Source organism: Lycium ferocissimum, unplaced genomic scaffold (genome assembly GCF_029784015.1).
Source record: "Lycium ferocissimum isolate CSIRO_LF1 unplaced genomic scaffold, AGI_CSIRO_Lferr_CH_V1 ctg25403, whole genome shotgun sequence".
Lineage (NCBI taxonomy): Eukaryota > Viridiplantae > Streptophyta > Magnoliopsida > Solanales > Solanaceae > Lycium > Lycium ferocissimum.
In genome coordinates this window covers 1,137-7,452 of record NW_026722256.1, presented here as the reverse complement: position 1 = coordinate 7,452, position 6,316 = coordinate 1,137, and the positions used below count along the sequence as shown (strand labels likewise).

Sequence of the window (6,316 nt, the reverse complement as noted above, 5' to 3'; positions counted from 1 at the left end):
ACATATGGATAATTCTCATTCATTTCTTCACACTACAACCACCAACATACTACATAGGACTTAATTCATCACTTAAACATAACACAACACACACACACTTCACATGGCCAATCTTCACTCACATGGCCTCAACTCTAACATACTATATTCCATGAATTTCCTTCATTTTAGCATACTACAACATACATACAACCTTTATAACACATAAAACATAATCAAATCTTACCTTTCTTCCTTCAACTTCACAATAGGCTAAGGTTTCCAAGGATGAAAACTAGCGGATTGATCGCTCCAACAACGCTTCACGCTACTTAGGGACCTCAAAATAGTGGGTTTGCATCAACAAAATAATTTTGGGAAGGCTAGAAATGAAGTTGATTTTTCTTGCTCTTGGCCGAGAACAAGCTTTTTGTTCTTCAACTTCCTTATATTTTTTCTAAGTGTTGTAATGACTAAATGAAGACTAGTTGATCATCTTTTGCCATTATATGAAGTGCACACTTGTCCTTGGCCCACACCATGTGTTGGAGCAATTAGAATTGAACACAAAATGGGTGGGCCAATTCACATGACCACACGGCCAAAGATGATGCAAACGCATGATTTGCAAGTTCCATTTATTCCATATTCTCGGCCCCAAATTTTCCTAATTGTTCCATGCAACAAATTCATGCACAACTTATGTCTCAAAATAAAATCGAAGGTCAAAAGTCCCGACTTTGCATCCCGAAATGGTTTGGTCCCTAACTTACCATAGTTAATCCGAGTTGTCCCAATGTACAAAAATACGGGATATAACAGTATGTGAGATCTTAGATTAAAATAGAGTACTTACTAGATCAGTACAACATTTGCTCATTTAACATATAGATATCGCTCTTTCTTTTTATTTTCTTTCTGTGTTCTTTTAGCATAGACGAATTTCTAGTATGTGTATATATATATATATATATATATATATAAGTGGGTCCTCATCAAGTACTTATGTTATATATGAAAATAAGAATTAGTTGTTTAATAATCTTTACATTATTTTATTTATTATCGGATTTTTGTTTGGTTTATGTAAAAAGTTTATCAATTATAGTATTAGTTGTATAATCAAATGTGATTAACATAATTTGCATAAACAATTAAAAGTTAATATATAGTTATTGATTTCACATATCTCGAAGAACAAAAAAAGTTAGTTTTTATAAGTTCTGCAGCTATTCATCTTGAAATTTCAATTAATTTGTTCAAAATAAACTTTATACGATAAACTAATTGTTAGATATTCAAAATAGAGTTTTTTGTTTGTTGGGGTATATGTTCGTGAAGTAAAAAATAAAAAAGAATGAGAGTAAAAGCACATGAAGATAAATTAATCATCTGAAAAAAGAAATAAAAATAAATATTTATAAAATTCCCATTATCATTTTAAAATACAATTTCATCTATTTTTTTTAAATATGTGAAAAGAATATATGTTTTTGCTTACCTTTGTATGTTTTATTATAAAGTTCCTCACTTAAATTCTACATCATAATAATATCAAAGAAATTTATGATACTTTATGTACTAATCTTCTTTGGATTGACCATAGAAAAAGCCTAAATACATCAAGTACATCGAGTGTTTTGTTTATTGTTGTATTTTAAGTCAAAAATTCATTATTCTAGTTATTAGGTGAAATTATTTTAAATCACATCTTTTATTTCCAACTATGCATGTAACAGTAATAAGGTTTTAAACATTGTTTAATATATGCTGAATTTACCTCTCTTCTCAAATTAACATTATTTGTCATGTCATATATTCATATTAATTCAAGTAAATGGAGAAATCATAAATTTTTAAGAGTTTTGGGATGGGTTCGAATTAAATATATTAAAATTACATACCACTTCCTCCATCCTGATTTATGTGACATTTTTTTTCTTTTAGTCGGTCCCAAAAAAAATGATATTTTTCTATAATAAGATAATTTATAGTTACACAAATATCTATCTCTTATTTTAAAATAAAAGTCTGAAAAAACTCTTTCTTTCGTAACCTCTATGCGTAGTCAAATCCATCACATAAATTGAGACGTAAGGAATACAATAATTTTTTTATTTGGGATATCCTTGAGAGGGGGGCCATAATCTCCCTAATAATGCAACATACAAATGGATTTTGCCTCAAATTGATGGAGAAATGAGAACTCCAATGTTTAAAAAAAAAAAAAAATTAATTATGCCCTTTCAGGCCTTTTTTTTTTTTTTTTTTTAAATCAACGAAGTCCAAACAAAAAACAATGGGTAGGTCCAAAAGTGACCCAACCCCAAATAATAAACATTGTTGGAATGTAAATCTGGCCCATATGGACCCGACCAATCCCTAATTGAAAAATCCCAATTAGGAAACTTGACTTTGCCCTGTTAGGGCAAAAAACTTTCATTTGCTGCTTTTTCGGTCTGTTGTCGTCGACTCCATCCTCTCCTCTAATAATGAAATCTCGATTGCCTCATCCGTTGTTTCTTTGTACCACTTTGAAGATCTTGAGGTAAAATTTCACATTTGTATCTATCTTGTGTTTCTTTTCCATCTCCATTTTTAAGCTCATAATTTTTTTTTTGTGGGAATTCCGCTCTGTATGTTTAGGGAACACTCGATTGTTCATCTCCTCCATATTGCAGCACCAATTGAAGATAAACTCAGGTATCTTATTCTTACTTCCTCTATTCTTCAGCTGCTTCTCTATTCCTTGTAACTCGTGACATGCTCTTGAGTGCATCTTGTTATTTTCTGTTGATCTTCTTGTTTGTATGATATATGTCGAAATTCCTTTATGTATTGGAAACTTCGAGACTCATCACACATTTGACTGGTCCATTTTGTGCTCACGAAAACTTGGTCCTTTCCCATCTGGCTTTGTTGTGCTGAAATATGTTAGTGAAATCCCTTAGAGCTGTAACCTGCTATTTTGTTTTTGTTGTGCTTTTGTATCAATTTTTTTCTTTCATATGTCTGTGCTGATATATGTATTTTTTGTTGCACCTAGACCTACAAAAAAGAAAACAAAATTAGTACAAAATACGACCATGTTCTCCTCCCATTGGATTTGAACATAATGATAAAATAATCTGCTCCTCTTCTCATCCCTTGTCCCTTCCTTTTGTCACACCCCCTTGAATTCTGTCCATCATCTCTGCGTTAGATCTATCTCCCTTCATCCTCTAGATCTGATTCTCAAATAGGGCACTTGTGATTTATCCTTTGTTGAGGATCTTTCTACAAATTGACTTCAAGTCATGAAAAGTTTCGCAATGCACTGAGGCTTTATCCAAAGCCTGATTTGCCAAAGCATCTGCCAACTTCTTTCCCTCTCTAAGTATATGACTGAAAGAAGCATTCATATTTCTTCTCAACTCAATTATCTCTTCAATCCATAATGCAATGCCCCATGGTGTTACATCTCGGAAATTTTAAGTTGTTGCATTATGAGTAGACTAATGTAAGCCTAAAGTGGACATGAAGTCCTTATGAGATTAAGAAGAGTATGTGATAACTTTAAGTGTGTACCACAAGATTCTGAAGTCATATGAATCGGTGGAATTAAGTTCGTCGAAGGAAGTAGAATGTGAGTCATGTTTGGGAAGATTTCGTAACAATTGAGTTATAATTTGTTTAGTAATGACTTGAGGAGGAGCTATAAATTCTTGGATGGTTAATGAAGTGTTACACAAGTGCGCAAGGTTCCAGGATTGGGAGTCAAACGAACCAAAGAGAACAACTTGTCGGATGGGAGCATTTTGACGGGGATATGGAATTTGATCGCCCATCAAATGGTGGAGCTCCACCTTGAAACAATCCACGAAGGCCTACTTGGGCAGAGAGGCGTTTTAACGGTGCCTTTTGACGGACCGTAGGAATTTTGACGGTCCGTCAAAGTGGGCGTCAAATTGCTCGATGGGTTTTTAAGTGACGCTTTACATATTTCATTTTATATCATTTGGACTCATTATTTCCCCAAATCAGATTCTAGAACTCTCCAAAACCCTCTCTCCAAGTCCATAAACTTATCCAAGCCAAATCTAAGAGAATCAAGAGATTCAAGTACCCAGGTATTGTTGTGTTTTACCAACTCAAGATTTCCTTTGGCGTTGATTTCGGGAGACTTCACTCTTAAAGGGAAGTAAGTTGATCCAAGGCTTATTCTTGTGTGATTAAGGTAAGTTTTTACATTTTTTGCATATGGTTAAGGTTGTTTGATTGTTATACCATATGGTTGAAGGAAGAAAAGTGGAAAGAGAGTCCAAGTATGAACTTGAGGATATTAAGAGCTATAAGTTAACTTGAATTATGATTCTTGGCATGTTATGAGTATAATCTTGATATTGGTGATACTAATGATGTTGGGGAAGTGTTGTATGTAAGTATATATGGTGTTGTGTTGTAGCTATTGTTATGCATGATCATGAAAAGAAGTTTTGGGATCGAATCGATCGTTTAACTTGAACGAAGTCTCTTGATTATGGTATTGTTGATAATGTCGTTGTTGTCAGAGTTGTTTTAGAATTTGGTAGAAGAGATGAAATAGAAATGCTGCCCAATTTTCGCTAGCTTACGAATTATACTAGTTTGAACTTAAGGGTGTCTTTGAAGCCCTGAACCTTGTATTAACCTGTAAATGTAGATTTCTCCGGCTTCGGAGAGAACGTTAAGTAGCTAAAGAGACATAAAGGTATGTAAGGCTAGCCCTTCCTTCTCAAGGCATGATCCCCATTGTTGTACACCTATTCATGAAATTCACCATGTCTTCCATGACGCCTCCATTTCTAGAAGTGTTAAAGCTCCTAAGTCTTGATACTCTACGATATTTTGATCTCATCCTACGATAGTTGACCATCTAAGGAAAGATATAGTGATGATGATGTCGATAGATACTTATGTACTTCGTGTATATATATATATGGCTATTTAGTAAGACCGAGCTTATGTGGCCGGGTATGATATCTCATCGCGCGCACACCACTACAGTTGGGTACGTATAAGACCGAGCCTTGTTATGGCCGGGTATGTATAACACCGAGCCTTGTTATGGCCGGGTATGTATGACACCAAACCTACATGGTCGAGTATAGTACTACTATATATGTATGAGTATGTATGGAAGGTTTTCATTAGAAAAAAGGTAAGTAAGTGTGATGAACGTCTCAAGAGGTATAAATGGCTCTACTACTCCATGTTATCCTTTATGCTTTCATAGTGTTATTACTTATGCCTTACATATTCATTACATTGTTCCTACTGACGTCCTTTTATTTGTGGATGTTGCGTCATGCCCGCAGGTGGACAGGGAGACAGACTTGACCCTTAGGCTGCTTATTTAGAGACTACTTAGAGGAGCTCCCTTTGATTTGGAGCTGCAGCTGTTGGTACTATTCTTTTGTGTGTCTATATATATGGGCATGGCGGGGTCCTGTCCCGTCCTTATGATGTTACATACTCTTTCTAGAGGCTCGTAGACAGTTGTGTATAGCTAGATGTCTCTTAGCCTTGTCGGCTCATATTTTTGTATATCATTTTGATAGCCTTGTCGGCTTGTGTATTTACATATATGGGTATGGTGGTTGACGATGATATAAAAGTGCCTTAGCTTGATGGAAAGTGTATTATTGGTGCATAGAGATTTTAAGTAGGTCATGTGGCTCACCTAGATATGATTGTGGAAGTATAATGAGAGGTGCCCGGTGGGTTAGCTCCGGGTGCCTGTCATGGCCCTCCGGTTAGGTCGTAACAAAAGTGGTATCAAAGCAGTTCCTTCCTAGTGTCACGACCTAAACCGATGAGCCGTGACGAGTGCCTGATCACTACTGTCCAAGCACTCCTATGCTTGCATTTACTTCTCACTAACTATCCTGGGCCCATACACAATCTGTAACTGGGCTCTATTGTCTCCCCAACAATCAACACAAGAGACACTGTATCGAGAACTCACGGCCAACACATACATATAAGAATAAATACTGAGAGTAGAAACGCAAGCCGATTAGGCCGCTACATGTTCTGTACAACAAAACAAGCCCCTATGAGGCTGCATAACATCACGACTATACATCACTGTCTATAGACCTCTATAGAATACAGACTGTAGAAGAGACAGGCCAAGGCCCTGCCATACCCATATATGTACATAACAAGATAGCATACCAAAAAGGGCTGAAGCTCCGGTCCAAATGGAGCACGCTGGCTGAAACGGAAGTGAGATCCTACTGGTCTGGCTCGCTCAACTAGTTACCTGATCCTGCGGGCATGAACGCAGCGTCCACAAGAAGGGACGTCTGCACGA

At 35.9% G+C, this 6,316-nt stretch overlaps 1 long non-coding RNA gene across 1 annotated transcript; it reads left to right on the top strand.

Annotated features, from left to right (window-relative positions):
• Nucleotides 1-2,343: 2,343 nt before the first annotated feature.
• Nucleotides 2,344-5,628, top strand: LOC132043484 (uncharacterized). The gene is made up of 3 exons (XR_009411818.1): nucleotides 2,344-2,527; nucleotides 2,626-2,682; nucleotides 5,316-5,628. It is a non-coding gene; the product is annotated as an uncharacterized LOC132043484 (long non-coding RNA).
• Nucleotides 5,629-6,316: the final 688 nt, after the last annotated feature.